The sequence below is a fragment of the Corythoichthys intestinalis genome, chromosome 5, assembly GCF_030265065.1.
Source record: "Corythoichthys intestinalis isolate RoL2023-P3 chromosome 5, ASM3026506v1, whole genome shotgun sequence".
In the NCBI taxonomy this organism is placed as follows: Eukaryota; Metazoa; Chordata; class Actinopteri; order Syngnathiformes; family Syngnathidae; genus Corythoichthys; species Corythoichthys intestinalis.
The window spans coordinates 10,962,202-10,987,767 of NC_080399.1; the positions used below are offsets into that span (position 1 = coordinate 10,962,202).

The following is a 25,566-nucleotide window of genomic DNA, read 5'->3' on the forward strand; positions in this document are numbered from 1 at the left end:
CAGGTATTTTAATTTTTCATGTTCCTTATTCGATTACTCGATTATTCGAAGTAACAAGTCCATCGATTAATCGACTACTAATATATTCGATAGCTGCAGCCATAGAATAATGCGATGTAACCAAAGAAGAGGGGGACTATTTTATTATAGCAATAAACATAAAATCACTTCACATAATTTTCCTATGTAGGCCACGCAAAATAATGTAGCGGGCCGGATCTAGCCCACCGGACCTTGAGTTCAACACCTGTGTCATAAAGAGCCAAAATGCAGATGAATTTTAAATCTAATTGGTTGCAAAAAAAGTCCCATTGCTAATTGAGTTAAAGTTACAACAGTTCACATGACTGACTCAAAAGCCCCTGATTCACATGGTAACACATAAAGCCTGAAATCTGGTTGGACATAACACATTTCCCTTCACGTACTGTGAGTATTGCAGCCAAGAACATTGCAATGAAATGAGGGGGAAAAAAACAACTAAAAATCAGACTGTAAAAAATGTTTCCAAACACATTTGAGGTCAAGGTCATCCCAGAACAAGATTGTACGGTATCCAATATTCACCATTTTTCAAACGCGTCTTGTTCTCAGCAAGAGATCGGATGACTCTGACCGCAGTTGCACTTGGAATGTCGGAAAGGGTCAGTAGCACCATTAGCAAAGCAAAGAGCGCATCATGGAATGCCCCACGATATCAAATCACAGCACTGGGGGAGGGTCCTGCTGCTAAACGAGGTCTCGCCCGGAGGGTCCGTCCATTCATCAGACCTGCCCTCTCACAACAACAAGTTCAACTGCCAACAACAGAGCAGCATTGTGTATGACACCTTCTACAACAAGCCCTCTCGAGGTCAAGTGTCAGCGAAGGCGCTTGCAAATAGACCTTTATTATTAAACATGCGAGAAGTGAGACAGGTGTGTGAGAAAAAAGGGGTTATGCAAACAAGCCCTTGGAGAACAGAGTTGCCATTCTCTCATCGTGCCGACACACGTGCAAACATACTACGCATGCTTGCCCAATGCTGGTTCATGGCACTCAAAACTTCTAAATCTGAGTTCCGCATATAAATATGTAACATGCTTTTTAAAGGGTGATACAGTCACGCAAAGGTATGGAAAAATTGAAAACAGTAGTACAGAAGAAGTACAGATAGTGATCCCTCGCTACTTCGCGCCTCACCTTCTTATTCTTATTACAATTGACGTGTTCTGTCCTCACTAAATGTGAAGTTGTTCAGCTGGACAGACAGCAAACATGGCAATAGTGGGGGTTTTTTTAATCCTTGCTTCACTTTGATCATTTGCAAAGCTGTAGCACACATACAGTATGTACACTTATGTTGAAAACGACACACATTTTAACAATTAAACAACTAACACAAAACAACTGGTGTTCAAACGTCCATCTCGTCTGATGAATATCTAAGTTTAGTAGGCTAAATTAGCCTAATCTGCCTAGCAAAAGTCCGCTAGCTTAAATGCTATGAATTAGGGGTGTAACGATACACAAAAATCTCGGTTCGGTACGTACCTCGGTTTTGAGGTCACGGTTCGGTTCATTTTCGGTACAGTAAGAAAACAAAATGCAAAATATAAATGTGCTAGTTGTTTATTACACACTTTTGTGCTTTCAACAATGGGAACAGTAGCCTATACACAGCTAGAATTCTGCTCATAAAGTAGCAGGTATTTAGAGATAATAATCCAACAACAATTTGCCTTTCAGACCCCGCGTATTGGTCAGCTTTCTTTCTGAAAGAAAGAAGAAAAAAGAAGTCCTGTGCTAAAGAGAAAAGCAATCCCAATGACAAAGATTTTAACATGTATTTTACAAATGAAATGCCTCAATGATTTTTTTTTTCTTATGAACGGTTTTCAAAAGCTTTATTAGTGGATTTTCTCAAGTTAAAGCGCCACACGGAAATTAATAAATTTAAATGTGTAAGCAGGATCTATGTATTATTTTTATTATTTAATTACAGGTGTTTTAGCTCATTTCAATTTATTTTATTTAAATGGGCTATTATTTATTTTATTTTGTGTTTGTATTTTACAAACGTGATGTAGCATTCATTTATATTGTATATTTTATGTTGTATAACTTTAGTTCCTATGTGGTTACGATTGCATATTAGTTTGAAAATCGACCGGATCCACCGTATTTTTACACGAGTGACTTCCGGTCTGCTAGCTAGTAGTGGAGGGCCACGTCTCGCGTCAGATAATAAACTCTGCCGTTCTTTTCGCGTGCATCGCGTTGAGCCGCTTCTGGGACGCGTCTAACACGTGGCCGCACTGCGACCGGTGTGCATTGGCTGATTGACTTTAACGGCCGCGTTTCACTGCGTTCTCGCGGCGGCCACGTTGTCGCGCCGTTTCTTACTGTCCTACCGTGTTGGTCCTCATTATAGTAGAGAAGACGGAGTAAATATAATCTACACAAAGAAACTGTAACCCAACCGACTCACAGCCTCGAAAAGTAAGGGTTATATTACGTCAGAAACTCGTTCGGTACGCGTCCGTTTCGAACCGACCACCAAGTAGCGAAACGGTTCAATACGAACACATGTACCGTTACACCCTTACTATGAATGCTAACAGATTTACAATTTTCGTAGCAAATCGCTCACACATAACTCCACAAACTTTAGCCGTAAACTTAATTACAAATGCATACCCATATATTAGCTGAAAAAACTTACAGCCTTATGTCAGCCAAACCTGAGCCGCAGCTGTCCTTTATCCATGTCAGACGAGAGCCTGGTCTTCAGTCATAGGGCGACAGTCCACCATACCCAACACTGCCACCAGTGGGCAGTGTATCCTCCATCATTAAACAAATACAACACTTTTGGACTTTTTGGATAGTTATTTTGGGGTACTTAAAGGTTTAATTCCGACTTACTGTACGCGGAAATTCGGGTTAGGTCGCCAGCATAGGAATGGAACTCGTTCGTAACCCGGGGACTACGAATATAGGGTTTTGTATACACTTATTGATATATGTATACAAAAAATTGTATGTTAAAAATTAGGGGGAGTGATACTATTTCGCGGTTTTCCACCTTACGCAGTCGGTTCTAGTCCCCATTAACAGTGATGAATGAGGGATCACTATAGTTCTGGAGAGGGAGCGTTAGTATTGTTTTAAAAAAACCTTCAGATACATGATGTACTGTACCTAAAAATGTACTCAAGCTAGTACCAATGAGGGCTGGGCACTCTGGTCAAGATTCAAGTCAAGATTTTGCCAATTTAGGAGTATTTTAGATAAACGGTTACTTAGGTTCTCTAGGAAGGTTCACTACAACAGAGCCTTTCTGAGTAGTGTACTGCTCTAAAATGGCGGCTGTTTACTAACGCCACCAAGTCTGTCATTTCGCATGTAGTTCTATATGCATGAGATATCTAGGCTTAGATTGTAGGCTATAGTCCGGAAATATTGGAGCGACCTAGCCTAGCATCGCGTTTGCAACAGCGTCACAACAAACACTTTGCTCTCAGTGTCTCTGACATTTCTCGCGTCATTCAACCAACGTTGTAATGCACATTGTCTCGTGGCCGAAACTGTGACAAAATCCGAACGGAGAAAAAAAAAAAACGTAATGCACGAGAACGTACAGATGAACGTACGGCGTACACATTTAAAAATCAGTGCTCACTTGTACCAATTACGCCGAAACCGTACAACTTGACAGGTATTAGTATACAAGTGTGGCATACATGACCCAAAATGTGATGTGCAGATATGTTGACACCATGTCTCAATTATGATTGTATATATATTTTTTTAAATTAGTAATATTTCTGTTTATATAATTTGTTTATGAATAAATAATAATCAGAATTTAATGCAACAAAATTAATACAATTAAAATGAATAAAAACAGACACTCTGTTCATGGCCCCCAATAAGTCTTTCACTTTTCTTTCTGTTTTATTTTTAACTCATTGCCTACCACTGACAACAACAACAGACGTCCTATTCATTAACACTGGGAGCACAGACTGTGAATGCTCATCTGTCAGTAACATTGACAGTGTTAAACGTCCTATCCATTTTGACTGAGAAATATTTTCTTTTCATTAGTTTATTTTGTTTTTGTTTTTTCAAAAGGAAAAAAACTTATTTTTTTTTGTTTTAGGGTTAGAGTTGTTTTCTTTTTTTAAATATAATTTCATATTGAAAAATCCTGTTTATTTCTTTCATTGCAAGGTAAATATTCTACGTTTATTTTTAACTCATTCACTGACAATGACAATGATAGCGTCCAATCCAATTTGACTCCCAATCAAGACGGATTAAACGTCTAGCGCCATCAACGGCAGTTAATGAGTTAAATGAGTGTCCTGTAAAGCAGTAAACTTGTTTTTTTTTTTTTTTTTTTTTTTTTTTTAACTGTTAGTTTTTATACTACAGTGCTGTCTATCATTGAATATTAGCATTAAGTTAGCAGGCTTTCGAAAAATGAACTGTATTTTGTATTTTATTGCACAATATGTGTAATTTTCTTTGTTCTGTGTTTTTAACTTTACATTTCACCACACCTGGAGTGTAATAAACAGCTTGAAAACTATTAACATTGGAGGTATTTTGAGGACCATTCAAAATCTGCCAAGCTAATCTGTTAGCATCTGCATACGCATAGGGTTGATTAAATCCAAAAAATTTTCCGATATCAATTTTAAAGTTGCCCAGCCCTGGTACCAACATACTTCAAATTTGTACTCCGTTACTTCCCACGGTAGCAGTCACATTCGTAAAGAACAATCTAAGAGATATCGCAGAAACTTGGCCCAGTTCCACATTCATGGTCGTTTCCCACATGGAAACACAGTGCTGGAGTGGGAAGAAACACAGGAGACCGCTGTGCTCCTAGAATGCATGTTTGCAAAGTTCCCATCAGAGAGTACACAGTAATAGGAGTCCCTGTAGGCCCGTGTTTAACCTTTAGGTTACAAGTGCCGGCGACAGGGCAGCACAGCACTGGCTCCCTTGAAAATATTAACCCATTCCTCAATCGTTACTTTCCATTAGCTCACACTGAAAGATTAAATAGAGTATACAAAACCAACATGATAAAAAGTGACAGAAAATTTAAGGACACTTAAGTTGTCAGCTGCAATTTTCTAAACCATAAAATAACGATCCTATTTTCTCCAAGAAAAATACAGTAAAACGAGAAGTTGCCTTGGCCTTCAAAACTAAAGCGCAAATGCTACCTCCTGTTGCTATAGTGATAACAACTTGTAAGTGATGGCAATTAAGATCCTTTGATCACCAGTTTCAGCATGTCAGACAAGTTCTGATTTCCTGTTTTCAGTTTGAAAACAGACATGGCAAGGTAGTAGCATGTAGTAATTAGTTATTTTCCTCTCCTGGGTCATTCTGTCATCATCTTGTCAGTCACCTGTCATTGGCCCTGCAAAAGGATACTAAGCAGAAAATAACACCTAAAAATGGTTTGAACAAAACGCGACCTGACCCCAAATGAAGCAGTAGATGATGGATGAATGGATGGAATAGTACGAGAATAAGTCGTATTATTACGTCGGGCTAAGGTAGATATCACTTGTATATAGAACTAGATGCGAAATGACAGATTCGGCGGCGTTAGCGTATGTATAGAGAACTACCGTAATTTCCAGAATATAACGCGCACTTTTTCCCCCAAAAATCAACTTGTAAAATCATGGTGCACATTATACACGGGTACAGGGAAGGAGACAGAAATATTATATATATATATGTATATGTATAAACTAGAGGTGCACGATAATTATCGGTCCGATAATAGGATTTATGACGTCATCCCAATAAATCCGATAACATATTATCGGCCCTATTAATAATATTTTTGGCACGGTGTCAGATTGGGATGTGTGCGTTTGTTTCCACTCCTGTTTTTCCAGTATGTAAAGCTTTGTTACTGTCTTTGTTTTGTTCATTATAATAATGTTCATGTCATCATGAAAATTCTGGTTCGGTCAAAGGCAAATCTATGCTGAATCAACCACTAGTATCTTTGACCTACAGGTGTTCAAAAACTCAGGTGAATATACATTGAAAAATTATATATATATATATATATATATATATATATATATATTATCGGTTATCGTATCGGTATCGGCCTTGAGGAGCAGGAAGTTATCGATATCGGTTTCAAAAAATGGATATCGTGCACCCCTAATAAAAAACTTTTTTTTTTAAATTGACAAGGCCATGTTGTGTTGAAGAAACGTATGCGTCGATCATTAGCCGACCATTACGGTACGTGACGTCACCATTTTGTTTCGGTAATACTTCACTGTGATCGGTGTAATGATTTCGACTGTGTTAAATTCTGCTTTTTTTCACTCTTCATAAAGCACAGAATTTCTTTTCTTGAACTCATTTGAGTCAACGTTTATTGCAGCTCCACAACTCGGACCGTAACAAACATAACACGACACAGACTTCCTGTGTCCGTCAACTATATCTGTCCCTCGGGAAACTCAAACCCAAATAACAATAGTTCCTATTGTTACTGTCGTGTTGACAGCGATGAGCTCTCACGGATTTCCGACTTACGTTCTCACTTTCATTTTACCGTATCAATCCATGGAAGAAACGTATTCATCATAATGAAAGGAGCAAGTTATACAGCAGCCTTAAAAAGAAAAGTCTGTTTTGTTTTCTCCTGGATTCTGGTTGGTTGAAGAAGTTATCAGATCATATTATTACCGTACATATTGTCAGTTTACGGTAATGTTTTGAACTACCAATGTGCTATGCTTGTGCTGTGTTTCACCAGTCAGTAAAATTACATATCTGTATCTGTACACGAGCTCTGTTTTCTTGTATTCTTCAATTTATTGGTGCTAAAATTAGGGTGCGCGTTATACACGGGTACAATAATTTTCCCTAGATTTTACAAGTAAATTTGGGGTGCGCATAATACACGGCTGCGCCTTATATTTGGGAAATTACGTTAGATGTGAATAGACAGACTCGCCGGCGTTAGTAAACAGCCGCCATTTTAAAGCAGTTGACTTCTTAGTCAATATAGCCTATATAAGCAGCTACGTACTTTACTAATGCTTCATCGTAGCTCCCAGGTAAGGTAAATGTATGGCAAAATAATATGTGTAAATGTGAAACATCAATGTGAAAGTGCACTCCTGTGGAAAGAAACTTCATCACATTCAAGTTCAAAGACTGATATTAATATTAGTGCTGTCAAATTTATCGGTTTAACGGGCGGTAATTAATTTTTTTTTAATTAATCACGTCAAAATATTTGACGCATTTAACGCATGCGCGGAATGACCCGCTCATGCATTGCCTCAAACAGATTACAATGTGTCCTTTTTTGCACATTGAGAGCTAAGAGGCAGAGAAAGGCGAGTGGACACATGCGTTCATTGGACCGCGCCGTTTATTGGCATAGGCTTCGGCAACTCTTTCACAACAAACATAAGTAACATTTAGTGAAAGCACAACAAAAATAATATTCCTATCTCTCAAAAAAGATAATGTTCACAAAAAGAAATAGCTATGCAAAATACTGTACTCAAAAAACTTACTCAGACTTTGGCCAAACTCTATTCAAACATTTCGTTTAGCTCAACAAATACACTGGATGGCAATATTTAGTCACAATATACAAACTACCAGAGGTCTCCTACCTTGTGAAGCCAGCACGCAAATGACTGTGAAGTACCAGTAAACAGGGAACTACGGCGTCAGTCGAGGGACAAAACACACTCATTGGCTTGATTTCTAAGTAATTTAAAAATCGCCATTGACACCTTGTGGTGTATTTCAATCACTACCTTACGTAGTTAAAGACACTGTGGCCGAACGGCAGGGAGCCCATGTGACGTCACCGCTCGGCGATGTCAACAATAGCGAGCTCCTAGTTTATTTTTTCATTGAAAATTTTACAAATTTTATTAAAACGAAAACATTAAGAGGGGTTTTAATATAAAATTACTATAACTTGTATTAACATATGGATCCCTGTAACAGAAAGAATGTTAATAATGTTAATGCCATCTTTTGGATTTATTTATTACAAATACAGTTCTTATGTACAGTATGTTGAATGTATATATCCGTCTTGTGTCTTACGTTTCCATTCCAACAATAATTTAACGAAAAATATGGCATATTTTAAAGATGGCTTGAATAGCAATTACTTACGATTAATTCATTTCTAAGTTGTGATTAACTCGATTAAACATTTTAATCGTTTGACAGCCCTAATTAATATACAGGTTAAAAAATTAAAAAAAAACCTTTGAGAAGTTCATATAATTTTAAAAATAATCGAGAAGTTAAGACATTAATATAAACTATGCAATTTTTTGACCCTGCCTCTTAAAAGAATCGGAAACGAGAATAGTTCAGAACCGGAATTGAAATGTGGAATCGGAATCGTTCGATTTCAAATGATGCCAAACCCTAGTTAGCAACCTTGTGGCTTACTGTGGCTAACACCCCCACCTACTCGTCAGCGCTGACGAGTTCAGTTGGGGGGGGGGGGGGGATCATACCAGCGAGTGAAAGCCGGGCCAATGTTTATTCTGTATATCCCGATAGCCTCCCTTTTAACCTCCTCAGACAAATCTTTTTGTCTCTTTTGTTGCACTGCCATCTTTGCAGAATTCACGCAAAAGCATTCGCATCGATTTCTGTCTTTATAAAAAAAAAAAATTGAAATATTTATTGTCATCATCATCGGTATCATTGACAATTACAAAATGTGATATGATTTGCCCGAAGGAAGAGCTAAGCAGGGCAGTCTTGCTCTTGTGGTCTGCCAGCTTCATGAGAACCGAAGAAAGACAAGGGCAGACAGGAAAAACATATGCTTACCATTTTCCCATCCCCATACAGCTAAAGACGCACAATCAAACATGGTAGAATTGCATACATCACATTACATGAGCTTTACCTTTTTCACATGAATTATCTTCCCAAAAGTTATTAATTGCATGGATAAGTTGCTCGTGGGAGCTCGGAAGGGTGCGTCTGCACACAGCTTGAGCTGAATCAAGAATGGGAAGAATTAATGGGGAAAGGGGGAAGTGAAGTATGCCGTAAAGCAGTCAGCACATTTGTAGGGTTTTTTTTGTGGCTCCTCAAAGTTAGGTAGTGCCGCTGAAAACGATACAGTCCCCCTCAAGATACAAAAGAGGCGTCATTCAACTGGTTGTCAGTCGAAATATTATCACAAATGTTATAAAAATATTTTATAAAAGGTTGAAAAGTTACCCAGTGTCGCTTTAAGAGACTGAAAGAAATGAATTTTGAGATTTTTTAGTAACTCCGAAATTTAATCAAGTATCCCAAACTTTTAGCGAGCAGTGTACTGTAAGTAGCACATAAAACACTTGAATAGTACTGAGCCAACTTTATCTGAGAACATTAAGAAGACAAAGACAATTCCGACTTCGCCTTAGGACATGAAGGAAGAATTGCTCTTAATTTTGCCTACTAAACTATGCACCTTGATGTTTCAAATAAAATGAAATGACATAACCCAATTCAGGAGGTGATTTTGATTGTCGAAGGAAAATGATAACGTACTTGCTCCCGAAGCCTTTGGGATAAAAATAGTTTTAAAACTACTCTCGAGTCAAAGGAAGCAGCACACTAGGGATGCGCTGACAAAATGGAAACACGTGCATATGGCGCCAGCATATGGGATTAAGCTGTGATGAAACACTGTATGATTTATTCTTCTTTGTCCTTTCCAATCCGTGGACAGATTTAGTCATGTGCAACAGGTTGTACGCCGCTTTGAGCTACTTGGCTACGCGCACACATAATTTCATTTTATCCTTGAGCTTCAATTACTTGCAGCGGATTCGACGCCGCATTCCCCCTCCTACAAAGGGACCCTTCAGTATTCCACTCCGAGACTAGAATCACCCGCAAGATCGTGCCACGCGATACCTTTCCGCCGAGGATTTTCCAGCATTGATATAACAGCCATTGCGCTTTACCAACCGGCCAAAGCTTTTCTGACAGCATCACACAGGCAGCTCATTGTGGATCCAGAATGCAACTGCCAGCTGTTTTCTTTGTGGCTCCAAGCAAAGGAAAACAGCAGGCCAAGGTCAGCACAGACGGGCTTTTCTCCATCACTAGACAACAACGCTCCATCCACGGGGAACTAAAACAAAAAGTCTCTGTCGCGGGCCGTATCATTATTCAGGCCCTCTAGTGGAGTCATCTGCCATTCCCAAATATTCACCAAAGCATGTGTTCAGAACAGCTCCGGAGCAGCGGAGGATGTTTTGCTAGAGTTATCGCAGAGGTTCATGCACTGCAGGCTTTGAGAGGGATGTCAGGCTGTCCTCTGTCCTCTATTGACAATGACACTAATGCTCAGTCTCCTCTTTTTGAACCATGCGCAAACAAAAGCAGCTGGAACGTACCAATTTTCAGCGACGCTTCAGCAGTTGTCGCTTGTGAAATCAATGATGTAGAATTGGAAGTGCTCAAAAGAAGGTAAAAGGTTCATCCAAGGAGAACACCACATCATATGAGAGCTGCACACAAGCTCACTTGTACAGTAGCCGGAAAGGGTCGAGCAATTTGCAAATTTCAAACGCTTTGCAAAGGAAAGAACGCATATGTCAATAGCAGAAGCAGAATTATAGTACAGTACAAAGCCTCTACATTTTTGACCATTTTTGCTCAGACGTAATCATCCGGTAGATCTTTGTATGACCTCACCTGCTAACGCTATCATCCGGTCAAGATCATTGTAGCGACGGCATTAGCCACTAGCGCAGTGGTTCTTAACCAGGGTTCGATCGAACCCCAGGGGTTCAGCGACGGTAAAGAAACGCAGAGCCATAGACGTCATAATATACTGACGGGACACGGGGCCGATTAATTAATATCTTGTCTCCGTCAGATTAATATCTCCGTCAAAGCTGACAGAGTGGAAACACAGACAAAGAGCTTTTTCCCTTGAAAATTCTTGTGAATAAATTAATTCTTTATAGATACGGACGTAAAACAATATCGAATCTTGGTTAAAAGCAAAAAAACAGGCATTAAGCATTTATTTTTCTTAAATATGTCAAATGTGCTGCTAGTCTTTAAGCCACTGTAGCGCCGCCTTATCACCACAAAGAGCTTTTTACGTTGAAAATTCTTGTCAAAAAAATGCTTAAATCCTTGAATTCTTTATAGATATGGACGTAAAACAGTCTCGATTCTTGGTTAAAAGCAAAAAAAAAAAAAAATGGGCAGTTAGCATTTATTTTACGTAAATATGTTAAATTTGCTGCTAGTCTTTAAGACACTGTGGCGTCGCCTTATCACCAAAAAGAGCTTTTTACGTTGAAAATTCTTGTGAATAAATGCTTACATCCCTGAATTCTTTATAGATATGAACGTAAAACAGGCTTGAATCTTGGTTAAAAGCAAAAAAAAAAAAAAAAACAGGCATTAAGCATTTATTTTACGTAAATATGTCGAATGTGCTTACCAAAAAGAGCTTTTATGTTAAAAATTTTTTGTGAATTAAATGCTTAAATCAATGAATTCTTTACAGATATGGACGTAAAACAGTCTCGATTCTTGGTTAAAAGCAAAAAAAAAAAAAAAAAAAACGGGCAGTTAGCATTTATTTTACGTAAATATGTTGAATGTGCTGCTAGTCTTTAAGACACCGTGGCGCCGCCTTATCACCAAAAAGAGCTTTTTACGTTGAAAATTCTTGTGAATAAATGCTTAAATCCCTGAATTCTTTATAGATACGAACGTAAAACAGGCTCGATTCTTGGTTAAAAGCAAAAAAACGGGCAGTTAGCATTTATTTATACGTACATAATGCGAATTATGAAGCCAATGCCGTAGCGGTTAATTTCTCCAATTAATTTTTTTCACATTTCCAAATGTATGCATTGTACGAAAAATATAATAATTAACTTGAATCGTTGAACAAATCACTCCTGAGACAATCCTTCCTGTTTGTATGCAGTACAGCTTTCGTACTTTTTCAACCTATATCCGGCGTTGGATCGCTGCATGTGTTTGAGATTAACTGCGACAGACTTCGACCGACTGAAGCGGAGTGGCCCCCTACTTGAAGGCTTGGCGCAGTGTCTGGGGAATGTGTCCCGTCAATATCATTATGAAGTCTATGACAGAACCACATTTTCGTGCGCTGATTAAATCTAGGCAAAGTGGCTTTTTAGACCAGGTTTTGGACTGGTTTGCTCCCAATTTACAGGCTTAATCAATTTCTTTTAACTGCTAGTCCTCAATCTGATGGCAGGAGGAACTGGTTTGCTCAGTGGAAGGTTGACCCGCACTTGGTATGAGGGAATAAAACACCAATGGGCAGCGTGGTCTCAAATTTTGACCTGTTTCTAAAACAAGCTATCAAAATTAGAAGAATTTTGAACAGGAATTTGCTAAATTATTAGCTTGCTAGCTTAGATATACTGTATCGGTTTTGAATTTGAAAAAAAAAATGCTTTATTATCTAATTCCCAAGGGTTCGGTGAATCCACATGCAAAACTTGTGGGGTTCGCTGCCTTTAGCAAGGTTAAGAACCACTGCACTAGCGTTAGCTTAGTCAGTCAGATCTACAGTAAGTGTGTGCACTAGCGTTAGCTTAGCCAGTTGGATCTAAGTGTGTGCCTACTTCTGTTTTAAGGCCAGCTAATGTTATAGCTGTATTGCTCTACTGGTGATAACGTTAGCAGCTAGTTTCATGAAAGTATCTCCACTGGATGACCAAGCTAGATTCTATCTACCTTTTTAAGTCTACTATTTCTATTAGGGTAATAAAACTGGGTGTCATTTAACACATTGTGGGAAGTCGATTAATCAATACTCACAAGTGAATACTGGGTTCCCCATTGCATATTACTAAGATTGTTTGTGCACTCATGAGTTTTCGCACTTTTATCTGTCCTAAACTTCCACTCTTTCAGTTACTAGGTATCTCTTCCCCACATGGTGTGTCCTCGGCAAAACAACAATGCTACTTGTAGTACTTGTATTAAAGCAACACTTTGTAACTTTTCAGTTTTGGTCGATTTAGCAACGCCAATGGACAAACGCGGTAGTGTTTTGCTTTAAGGAAGACAGGATTTCCCATGAGAACCAGCACATGAGGACATAGTGTCGTAAAATTCTCACCTTCTGGTCACCTGCAGATGGATTTAACGACATTTCTGTTTCCAGCTGCTGTGTGAAGGATGAATAGTAATGACATTATGAATCCAGTTGTGGCTAAACATTAGCATATGACGGTTAGCAACCGTGTGGCTAACCCCCACCCTACCGAAACATTTCAGCACTGTCAGTTCGGTTTAGGGGGGGTGGTCACGCCAGGGGGTGAAAGCCGGGCTAATGTTTATTCTTGACTGTCCTTTTACCTTTTTTTCCCTCCTCAGACAAAACTTATTGTCTCTTTTGTTGCTCTGCCATCTTTGCAGATTTCGTGCAAAAGTGTTCACATCAACTTCTGCCTTTATAATTGGGGAAGAGGGAAGTGACGTATGCCGTAAAGCAGTCAGCACATTTGTAGGGTTTTTTTGTGTGTTTCGTAGTGCCGGTGAAAGTGATACAGACCCCCTGAAGATATAAAAGAGGTGTCATTGAACTACGTAGTTGTCAGTCGACATATCATCCAAATGTTATGAAAATATTTTTATAAAGGTTGAAAAGTTACCTAGTGTTGCCTTAAGTAGCATATATATTTAATGATGAGGTATTGCTGTTATTGTGTCTGTTCTTCCCTTCTCTGTCCCCCAAAACCTTTCACTGTCCAGCTGTTCTCTCTGAACAAACAACAGAATGTAAACAACCACAATGGGAGTACACCAAACTCCGATGAAGCATATCAAAACTGGTTAGCCAATAAAGACAATCAGATTCCCATTTTCAATGTATGAGAATCTGAACCGGACAGGCTAAAAAGGAAGGGGAAAAAGAAAATTAAACAAAGGTCAATTTAATGTTCGTACTTGGAGAACTCAGAATTTCAGGCTGAGCTGATCAATGTTTACAGTATTTTTAACAGAAATTTGCCCGCCATTGAGAGAAGGGGTTCCAGTTTCACACATAGCAGATGAAACAAAAGTCAACTAATAAAGTTCGGCTGTTATCCTTGTTTTTTTATTTAATTTTCTATATGTGATCCCACAAACTTGGCAAAAAAAAAAAAAATTCTCGAGAAGCAACAGAAAATCCAATGTTCCAAAAAGTCTAAGCTTTTTGAAAGCATAGTTAAATAAATACAGGATATAAAAATGCTTGCTGGTCGCCGTTTTTCATTATTTCTGATCTAAATATGTTGTTAAATACACACACAACTGTGCAAAACGTCAGTCAGTTACAGATGTCCTTATATTAAAAAAAAATAAATAAATAAAAACCTGATACACACTTGGCATTGACACATAGACACTTTATCATTCAGTAGAATAAGAAAGTGCCTTTGGCCAAGAGTGTATAATATGTATAGATGGCTTGATAAATTGAAAGGAACTAAAAGAGAATAACTAAAAAAAAAATAATAATAATAAATACATAGGGTAATCACATAACTGCTGAAATTATTTCTAATTTGGAACTTATTATTTATTGACTACCATTGACGGCCATAGACATACAATCCAATTTTACTAGGTCGCTGTCAAAATGGATAGGACTGAAGTACAATAGAATAGAATAGAATAGAATAGAATAGAATAGAATAGAATAGAATAGAATAGAATAGAATAGAATAAACTTTATTATTGTACAGAGTACAACGAGATTTAAAGCTTCGCCATGAAGTGCACCATCTAACCCATAAGGCAAAAAAAATAATGTTTTTTTTTCCTTAGAGGAATAAGATATACCACGCTCCAATATCCAACTCCAATGCTAAACACATTCACTCCAAGTGGCAGACCTTGTCTAACTCTTGTTTGTGATAAAGTCCCCAAGTAGTAGGCTGCTTCATATCAGCTCTCACCTTCTTTACCCCTACAACAAAGCAGCACATTGTCCCTCAGCCATAAAAAAAGCTTTACGACCAGGTAAGTGGTCATAACAGGTAACCAGAGCACGCACTAAATCAATGATTCATGAAACCACAGCACGCACACGTCATGAGCACAAAGTCTTCGCAAAAGAACAGCAGTATCTACTTACACGCCGTCAATTCCTGACAGAAAGACGGGTTTCTCTTCCCTCGGACGCTCAAAGGCAAATCCACAGAACGTCACCCTTTTCTCCCTCTAGTCCGCCTGACAGCGAGTGCGTGGAGTTTACAACTCCTCATATCATTCAGGCTGCATTGGCTAGTCAACACTCAGAAGCCGCGCCCACAGTAGAGCAAGCCACGCCCACGCCCATACAAGTAAGTGGCACTTGATTATGGAGTTAAATTAGTGCCTATTCGTGTTCGCCTCAAAAAATTCTGTCTGTAAAAACAATTTCTTCTCATAACGAAATTGTGTGCCCTCGCAAAAAAAAAGCTTTTTATTTTTCAGTATTGAGTTTATTCTTTTTCTGAGGGTTTTTACTTAATTTTACGTTCTTCGGGTATACAGTGCTCCCTCGTTTTTCAAGGTTAATGGGGACCAGAACTTGCCGCGATAAGTGAAAAACCACAAAGTAGCGCCCTCCCCTCAAAAAAATATATATAACAAATGTGCGTGTGTGTTCAGTGTATTTATTAAGATTTAGCATTGGATAGAAATAAATTTAAGAGACAATTCAATTCAAAATTTTCCCAAAGTAGAATCAAAAAACAAAAATCAAAGTTCTATGGATATATATATATATATATATATATATATATATATATATATATATATATATATATATATATATATATATATATATATATATATATTAGGGCTGTCAACATTATCGCGTTAACGAGCGGTAATTAATTTTTTCAATTAATCCCGTTAAAATATTTAACGCACAAATGCCCCGCTCAAACAGATTAAAATGAGAGCACAGTGAAAGGTGTACTTGTTGTGTTTTTCGAAGTTTTGCCGCCCTCTGCTGGCACTTGGGTGCGACCGATTTTATAGGCTTCAGCGCCCATGAGCATTGTGTAAGTAATTATTGACATCAACAATGGCGGGCTACTAGTTTATTTTTTGATTGAAAATTTTACAAATTTTATTAAAACGAAAACATAAAGAGGGGTTTTGATATAAAATTTCTATAACTTATCTTTTAAGAACTACAAGTCTTTCTATCCATGGATCGCTTTAACAGAATGTTAATGCCATCTTGTTGATTTATTGTTATAATAAAGAAATACAGTACTATGTACCGTATGTTGAATGTATATATATTCTAGTGTCTTATCTTTCCATTCCAACAATACAGAAAAATATGGCATATTTTATAGATGGTTTGAATTGCGATTAATTGCGATTAATTATGATTAATTAATTTTTAAGCTGTAATTAACTCGATTAAAAAATTTAATCGTTTGACACTCCAATATATATATATATATATATATATATATATATATATATATAGATAGATAGATAGATAGATAGATAGATAGATAGATAGATAGATAGATAGATAGATAGATAGATAGATAGATAGATAGATAGATAGATAGATAGATATATTTTTTTTTAATCGTTTGACACCCCAATATATATATATATATATATATTAGGGGTGTCAAACGATTAAAATTTTTAATCGAGTTAATTACAGCTTAAAAATAAATTAATCGTAATTAATCGCAATTCAAACCATCTCTAAAATATGCCATATTTTTCTGTAAATTATTGTTGGAATGGAAAGATAAGACACAAGACGGATATATACATTCAACATACTGTACATAAGTACTGTATTTGTTTATTATAACAATAAATTAACAAGATGGCATTAACATTATTAACATTTTGTTAAAGCGATCCATTGATAGAAAGACTTGTAGTTCTTTAAGATAAATGTTAGTACAAGTTATAGAAATTTTATACTAAAACCCCTCTTAATGTTTTCGTTTTAATAAAAATTGTAAAATTTTCAATCAAAAAATAAACTAGTAGCTCGCCATTGTTGATGTCAATAATTACACAATGTTCATGGTGCTGCAACCCATAAAATCAGTCTTACCCAAGCGCCAGCAGAGGGCGACAAAACACAAAAAACACATGTAACGAGTGGACATGACACTGTGCTATCATTTGAATCTGTTGGAGCGGGGCATGTGCGGTAAATGCGTCAAATATTTTAACGTGATTAATTAAAATAATTAATTACCACCCGTTAATATGATAATTTTGACAGCCCTAGTAATAAATGATAATAATTTGGGTTTAAATTTGTTGCATGCACACTTTCCAGGAAAAGATAACAGTCATTTTCGATCAAATTAACACTTTTAGTAGGCTCTAATTGGAAGACAACAAAAATGACATTGGGTTTATCACCTATTTCATATTCTGCACTTAATTAGCTTTAAAATTACTTATGCATAGTGTGTGTTTTATAAATTTTAATAAAGTTTGTGTTTAAGAATAGCACTTTATTGCATTTGAATAGGTGATTTATTTGGATGTAATGTCACTATATTCGTCGTTGAATAGGTTAAAAAATAAAAACAGCCAATAATATCCCTTATCAGCAATAATTTATGAGACAATATATCGCCTAGGGTTGTTCTGATCATGTTTTTTTGCTCCCGATCCGATCCCGATCTTTTTAGTTTGAGTATCTGCCGATCCCGATATTTCCTGATCCGATTGCTTTTTTTTGCTCCCGATTCAATTCCAATCATTCCCGATGATTTTTCCCGATCATATACATTTTGGCAATGCATTAAGAAAAAAATGAATAAAACTCGGACGAATATATACATTCAACATACAGTACATAAGTACTGTATTTGTTTATTATGACAATAATATGCCTCATGATGGCATTTACATTATTAACATTCTTTCTGTGAGAGGGATACACGGATAGAAAGACTTGTGACTTTGTATATTGTGACTAAATATTGTCATCTAGCGTATTTGTTGAGCTTTCAGTAAATGATACTGCAGCCATTCAACCCAAATGCATGATGGGAAGTTGAACCATGACTGTGCGTAGTGCTACCAATTGATATATCTTCTCTGCGTTGGGAAATAACACAAGGGCTTAAGATAAAGATCAATTGCTACCTTGCTTCCCCACATTGCTTTCCATGATATTTCTAATTGTAGGGAGAGGGAGTGTAAGGCTTTAGCCTATTAAAAAAAGGCTCCACAGGCTGCCAAAATTCACTGTACTCCTTTTACGCTGCCTTTTATCTCTCTATATAGGTAAAACGGCACCATTACAGACTGAGCGCGACAATGCCTGAGTGGGTCGTGCAGCGCATGCATTAATTGCATTAAATATTTTAACGTGATACATTTTTTAAAAAATTAATTACCGCCGTTATCGGGATAAATTTGATAACCCTACCTTAAGCCTAAACTAAAGACTCTGGATGAGTGTAACATATTATGTCTGTAATGTTAAATACAGTTAGAAAACGATTTAATAAAAAAATATATACAGTGATACCTAAGCTCACGAACGCTTAAGCTCACGAACTTTTTGCCTCAAGAACATTAAATTCGCGAGCATATAGTCTCTGCTGACGAACTAGTTTTCGGCGGACGAACCAAACCACGCGGTCGAACAGCGGCACGAGAAGCTGACGCACGCTCACGGCGTCCCAGTTCGTCCCCTCGCTTTCGTTGAGTACGGACGTGGTTTGTGTTTGATAGACATTTTGGACCATATTGAGTGTACTTTTGCTATTATGGGACCAAAAAAGACCCCACCACAGGCTAGTGTTAAGCCTAAGAAGACATTAAAGAAAATAAGGTATATTTTTGTGTAGTTTTAAGGCTTATTTAATAGAAAATGATGTTTTATGGGGACCTGGGAACGGTTTATACTCATTTTAATGGTTTCCTATGGGAAATAAATGCTCGGAAGACGAACTTTTCGCTTTACACACACTTTCTGGGAACCAATTATGTTCGTGAGCTGAGGTATCACTGTATATTAAAAAAAAGGCATGGGCGATATTTTTTTGCCGATTCCAATACTTTGAAAATGACGTGATCGGACCCGATCTCTAATATCGCCTCCCAAAATTTGTTATTGCGACAGGCCTATCGGCAGCTATTTATTCCGGTCGGTGGTCAGGGCATCAAAACTCGGAATCGAAATAAAAAAATTCGAACGGTTCCAGGAGAACCAGAATGTTAGTCCCGGATCCCATCAATGCTCGATGCTCAAAGCCCTACCCTAATCCAGAGGTTCGCACCCCTAGTACAAAAATACCTTTTCGTTAGAGACAATTGGGGTCAAAGCCGTTGAGTTGCACATGAAAGGAGAAAAATACCAGTTAAAGTGAAATAATATTACTTTTTTTCTTCATCGGGAATTGTTGCGACATGTTTGTTAAATAAATTCTTCAAAATGTTTTTAAAAACATTAAATTTGACTTTTAAAACAGTGCGTTAAACCTGTGATGCTACTGCAAACTGCTTTTTCAATTCAAGTATTCCCGCATAAATGTAGAAGTATAGCCTGGCAGGGTGTTGACACGCTCACAGCTGTTTCTATAACAGCAGAAGCTAATTATACATTTGAAGCATGTGCCGAGAAAGAAGACGCTAGGGCGAGTTCCAGGGGTCAAGATTTCGAATTAGCCCTATGCAACAAAAGCCGGCATGCTGTCACTAGTTGTCTGGGGCCACCACCGACATCTTATTCTCTGATCAAGCGCTGCTGTTAGCGCACCTCCGCTTGAGTGAGACCACCTGCTAGAAAAGTCTAAACACACGGCACAGACAAAACAACGACTTGACTCTTTTTTCACTGCTTTGTGACCCCCGTTAACAGAGATAATGTGACGTCTCTCTAGCATTCCAACCATCTGTCCCATCTTTTTTTTACAGAGTTAGTGAAAATGACCAGACTGTACAATCAGAGGCTGAAATAGCGGCCAAGTTTCAGCACTACAGCTTTATCGCGCTCGTAATGATGCTCGAATGTGTCATTGAGATTAGTTGTGGCTTTACAGTTCTAACGCATGATTCTATTCAGCGAGATTTAACGCAGCGGTAAAAGGAGAGACGTCACATGTTCCTCTTCTTTACTGTTTTCTTCATTGTCTTAGTGCTTAACAGATTTTCTAGGAATTTACTGTGGTTTTGTCATTAGAAGCAGTCAGTCATCATAAAAAAGTAGCAGAGTCATGAAACCTTGAGGTAGGGCATGGTCGAGACTAGTGCTGCAACGATTAATCGAGCAATTTGATTAGAAACAAGCTTAGACTCAAATTTTGCTTTTGCGAGGATTCGTTTATTTAGAGTGACATTGTAATGGTTTGTTTTGAAAGTGTTGCAAATAGTTTGTATTGATTTGGTTGGCCACAATGCCCTCTAGTGGCAACGGTGAATATGGCATAACTTGTCTATCATGGCTGAATCCAGCTGCTACCTGTTAAGACCAACATAAGTTATGTTGTTGTTTGAGCTAATATGTACAGTGGGGCAAGTAAGTATTTAGTCAACCACCAAATGTGCAAGTTCTCCTACTTGAAAAGATTAGAGAGGCCTGTAATTGTCAACATGGGTAAACCTCAACCACGAGAGACAGAATGTGGGGGAAAAAAACAGAAAATCACATTGTTTGATTTCTAAAGAATTTATTTCCAAATTAGAGTGGCAGTATTTGCTCGCCTACAAACAAGCAAGATTTCTGGCTGTTAAAGAGGTCTAACTTCTTCTACTAAGGTCTAACGAGGCTTGACTCGTTACCTGTATGAATTGCACCTGTTTTAACTCATTATTGGTATAAAAGACACCTGTCCACAATCTCAGTCAGTCACACTCCAAACTCCACTATGGCCAAGACCAAAGAGCTGTTGAAAGACATTCATTCATTCATTCATTTTCCATGCCGCTTATTCCTAGACCTGCACCAGGCTGGAAAGACTGAATCTGCAATAGGTAAAACGCTTGGCATAAAGAAATCAACTATGGGAGCAATTATTAGAAAATGGAAGACATACAAGACCACTGATAATCGTCCTCGATCTGGGGCTCCATGCAAGATGTCACCCCGTGGTGTCAAAATGATAACAAGAACGGTGAGCGAAAATCCCAGAGCCACACGGGGGGACCGAGTGAATGACCTACAGAGAACTGAGACCACAGTAGCAAAGGCTACTATCCGTAACACAATGCGCCGCCAGGGACTCAAATCCTGCACTCCCAGACGTGTCCCCCTGCTGAAGAAAGTACAAGTCCAGGCCCGTCTGCGGTTCGGTAGAGAGCATTTGGATGATCCAGTAGAGGACTGGGAGAATGTGTTATGGTCAGATGAAACCAAAATAGAACTTTTTGGTAGAAACACAGGTTATCGTGTTTGGAGGAGAAAAAATACTGAATTGCATCCGAAGAACACCATACCCACTGTGAAGCATGGGGGTGGAAACATCATGCTTTGGGGCTGTTTTTCTGCAAAGGGACCAGGACGACTGAACTGTGTAAAGGAAAGAATGAATGGGGCCATGTATCGAGAGATTTTGAGTGAAAATCTCCTTCCATCAGCAAGGGCATTGAAGATGAGACGTGGCTGGGTCTTTCAGCATGACAATGATTCCAAACACAAAGCCAGGGCAACGAAGGAGTGGCTTCGTAAGAAGCATATCAAGGTCCTGGAGTGGCCTAGCCTGTCTCCAGATCTCAACCCCATAGAAAATCTGTGGAGGGAGTTGAAAGTCCGTGTTGCCCAACGACAGCCCCAAAACATCACTGCTCTAGAGGAGATCTGCATGGAGGAATGGGCCAAAATACCAGCAACAGTGTGTGAAAAGCTTGTGAAGAGTTACAGAAAACGTTTGGCCTCCGTTATTGCCAACAAAGGGTACATACCAAGTATTGGGATGAACTTTTGGTATTGACCAAATACTTATTTTCCACCATGATTTGCAAATAGATTCTTTAAAAATCAAACAATGTGATTTTCTGTTTTTTTTTTCCACATTCTGTCTCTCATGGTTTAGGTTATCCATGTTGACAATTACAGGCCTCTCTAATATTTTCAAGCGGGAGAACTTGCACAATTAGTGGTTGACTAAATACTTATTTGCCCCTCTGTATGTTAATGCAGTCATTATTTAGTTTACAAGTATATTTAGCAGTATTTTTGTGGAATATGTATTTGAATGATTTTTTAAGCGCATTATAAAAAAAAAAAAAAAAGTTTGCATTTTATAGCATTTAAGCAAGCAGACTTTTACTATGCAAGTTAGCCAATTGTTCTTTTGATGTACTTCGATGCTCATTTATTTTATGATACCGTTTGAGGATAAGCTCAGGTATTATTATTATTATTATTATTATAATTATTTTAAATGCATTTATTGCTCTTGCGAAATAAAAGTGCAATTCTACATCGTTTGAAGAAACACTCAGGAATTTTATTTTGTTTTCGCATTTAATTCTCTTTTGAAAGTGTCATCTTAGCAAGCCAAAACAAAATATTATTTCAAGCATATACAGTAATATAAAGTAAAACAAACGACTTTAAAAAATTATTCACTCACATATTTTAAACTTTTAAACAAATTATGCCACAATGAAAAAAAAATGGCGTCTGTAAAAGAGTCACGGATATCTACCTCATAACTATCGCTTAATTGTATTTTTTTTGTTGTTACTGTCACATTTTCTCCGATATGTTAGATGATAAATAATCGATCCAAACAAAGAAAAATTGGGAAAAAAAGTTTAAAAGGGTAAATATATGAAAAAGAAACTCTCGACCACTCCTTGATGTCTGCAATTTCTGCATCGCGACCCTTGTTATATTACCATGTTTCACCCATAAAATCCCCCAAAATTCCAGCTGTGGCCATTCACAGCTGTATCTTGACACTCAGTGATACATGCTACATGGAGTTTTTGGATCGAAACAAGGTAAGTACGCGATTATATCTTGTTAAAGTCATGGCGTCTGTAATCCTGCTCTCGCATGCTCTCACCCCCAGATAGGGTTTTGCTGTTTAAAAAAACATTTTTAAAAAAATGCTCTCCAGTTCAAAATTTTGTTCCCCCAGAAAATTGAGATTTTAAGCTTTTCAATGATGTATCACACATGCAAATTGGACAATTTTGAAATTTGGCCAAATTGGGGGTCTCAGAGCGGAACTTCAAGTCACCTGAGTGTTTTCCGCCTTGTGGAGTATGTTTATTTTGAAAGATCTGTGGGTAAGAAAAATGTATCTGGATGCTCAGCATGACACTGTTAACACCTTTGTGGCAGCACATGGTGAATGCCCCTCATCCACACGCACCCCCTGGCAGGGAAGTAACACATCCATCCATGTGACTCACCTCGGAGCCTCTCATTAGACTACTGCACACATGTTTATTTTTACTATGACTATTACTCAACAGGCTGAAACTGCTGCTGAAGTTCCCGGCACCGCCAGTCACACGTCACCTTGTGTGGTTTACTATCATGGGTATAGTGTGGGCAGCAGCATGTTTTCAAATTCTGTATGTGAGCATTTCCACAGAAACCCGATTTCTCACACAGTTTCAAAATGACAAGCACGGTTGATAAAGACTTTAGAGAGGCAAATTCGTCTCATTTATTGGATATTTTCTTGGATTTTTATCATCTTTTCCTCACATTTAAAGTAGAAATAAGGTTTTGAGTGTCTCATGATGTCTTTATAGGGCAGTGATTTAACTCATTCACCAATTTAAATGGATTTGTTGATGGTTTTCAAGTGGTTTATTACATTCCAAGTGTGGTCAACTTTAATGTTAAATACAACAAACAATCCAATAAAGGACAATTACACAAGTTGTGCACAAAATTACAATATATATTTCGTTTTTTGAGTTCCCCTTAGCAAAACGCTAATGTCCAATAGTAGACGCCATTGCATAAAAACTAGTGCTGCAACGGTTAATCGATTAACTCGAGTAATTCGATTAGAAAAAAGATTCGAATTAAATTTTGCTGCTTCGAGTATTCGTTTAATTAAAGTGGCATTGTAATGGTTTGTTTGGAAAGTGTTTGCATTTAGTTTAATTGATTTAGGTGGATCCACTGCCCTCTAGTGGCAACAGTGAATATGACATAACTCATTTCACATGGCTGAATCCAGCTACTTCCTGTTAAGACCAACAAAAGCTAATTTTTTTGTTTGAGCTAATGTTTTTTAATGCATTCGTAATTTAGTTTATAGGTTTATTTAGCCATTTTTCGTGGGAATATGTGTTTGGACCATTTGTTAAGAGCATTGTAAACTGTATTTTTTTTTTTTTTTTAGCATTTTAGAGCATTTAAGCTAGCGGACTTTTCCTATGCAAGTTGGCCAATCGTTCCTTTGTTGTACTTAGATCCTCATTTATTTACTTTTTATACCGTTTGAGGCTCAGCTCAGGTATTTTGATTTTTTTATGAATAGACAACTAAAATAATCGATAGCTGCAGCCCTGATAAAAACTAAAGAAAACAACATAAAACTTAAATTTAACCCTTTATTGGGCACTTAATTAAATAATTTTCTGCCATTGACGGCACTAGACGATCAAACCATTTTGATTGGGAGAGGCTGGAAGCTCCTATTAGCGCCAGCTAGCTTAATGCTAATGTCCAATTGTAGAGGACATTGAATATAAATTAAAAGCTAAAAAACAACATAAAACTAAGTGTAACCCTTTATAGAGACCTCACTTAACCCATTGGCTGCCATTGTCATCGCTGGACATCCAATCCATTTTGACTAGAAGAGGTTGCCAGTGAAAGATCATTGCCAGCCCTTCCATTAGCGCCTGCTAGCTTATTGCTAATATCCAATGGTAGATGACAATGTATAAAAACTAATAATTAAATTTTTTTTTTTAAAAAACCAAAAAACATATAAACTAAGTTTATTCAACTCATGGGCTGCCATTCTAGCGCTGTCAATGATACTGAAAGATGAGCAATTAAAGCCGGTTCTCCCAGTTTAAACGAATTGGACGAATTAATTAAAAACTGAGGGAATAAAACAACTTTTGAGTGTTACTGGGATCCATAAGTTGAGTGTATTTCTGTTTTTATTTTTTTTATTTTATTTTATTACTTTTGTTTTCATTAACATTTTCTGGATTCATACATTTATTTATTCTTTAAAAAATCTATTAAAATAATATTAAAAATACAAAAATTATATACAATATATACAGTACGTCATTTGGGATCTTTTTTTTTGTTTGTTTATTTAAGGCTACAAATAAATTTGACTTGAAATATGTTGGAAAATATAAAAATATTGAACAGTTTTTTTTTTCAAAGTGAGCTGGTGTTTTGCTTAATTGTAAAATGCCCCAGCGAATCAGAAAGTGTTCACATACAAGAAATCAGGATTTGGACTACTTGAAATGATGAAAAATGGTTTCACTTCCCTTCCATTTTGTGCGCAATAATCTGACTGGAAATAACCATATTTCACGATATTTTTGTTTCCCTTGTCGACATTAAACATATGTACTCATCTCGGCAC

At 37.4% G+C, this 25,566-nt stretch overlaps 1 protein-coding gene across 2 annotated transcripts in view; it reads right to left on the minus strand.

The window, feature by feature from the left end:
• The window catches only part of sema4ba (sema domain, immunoglobulin domain (Ig), transmembrane domain (TM) and short cytoplasmic domain, (semaphorin) 4Ba), a 175,312-nt gene that overhangs the window by 142,210 nt on the left and 7,536 nt on the right, over positions 1-25,566 (minus strand). Inside the window, exon 1 of one of the 2 annotated variants that reach the window (XM_057836052.1) lies at positions 15,168-15,285. The exons of the other annotated variant lie outside the window; for it this stretch is intronic. The gene's annotated coding sequence lies outside the window, so the exon portion shown is untranslated. Of the gene's footprint in view, positions 1-15,167; positions 15,286-25,566 lie in introns of those variants that run through there. 2 annotated transcript variants of the gene reach the window in all.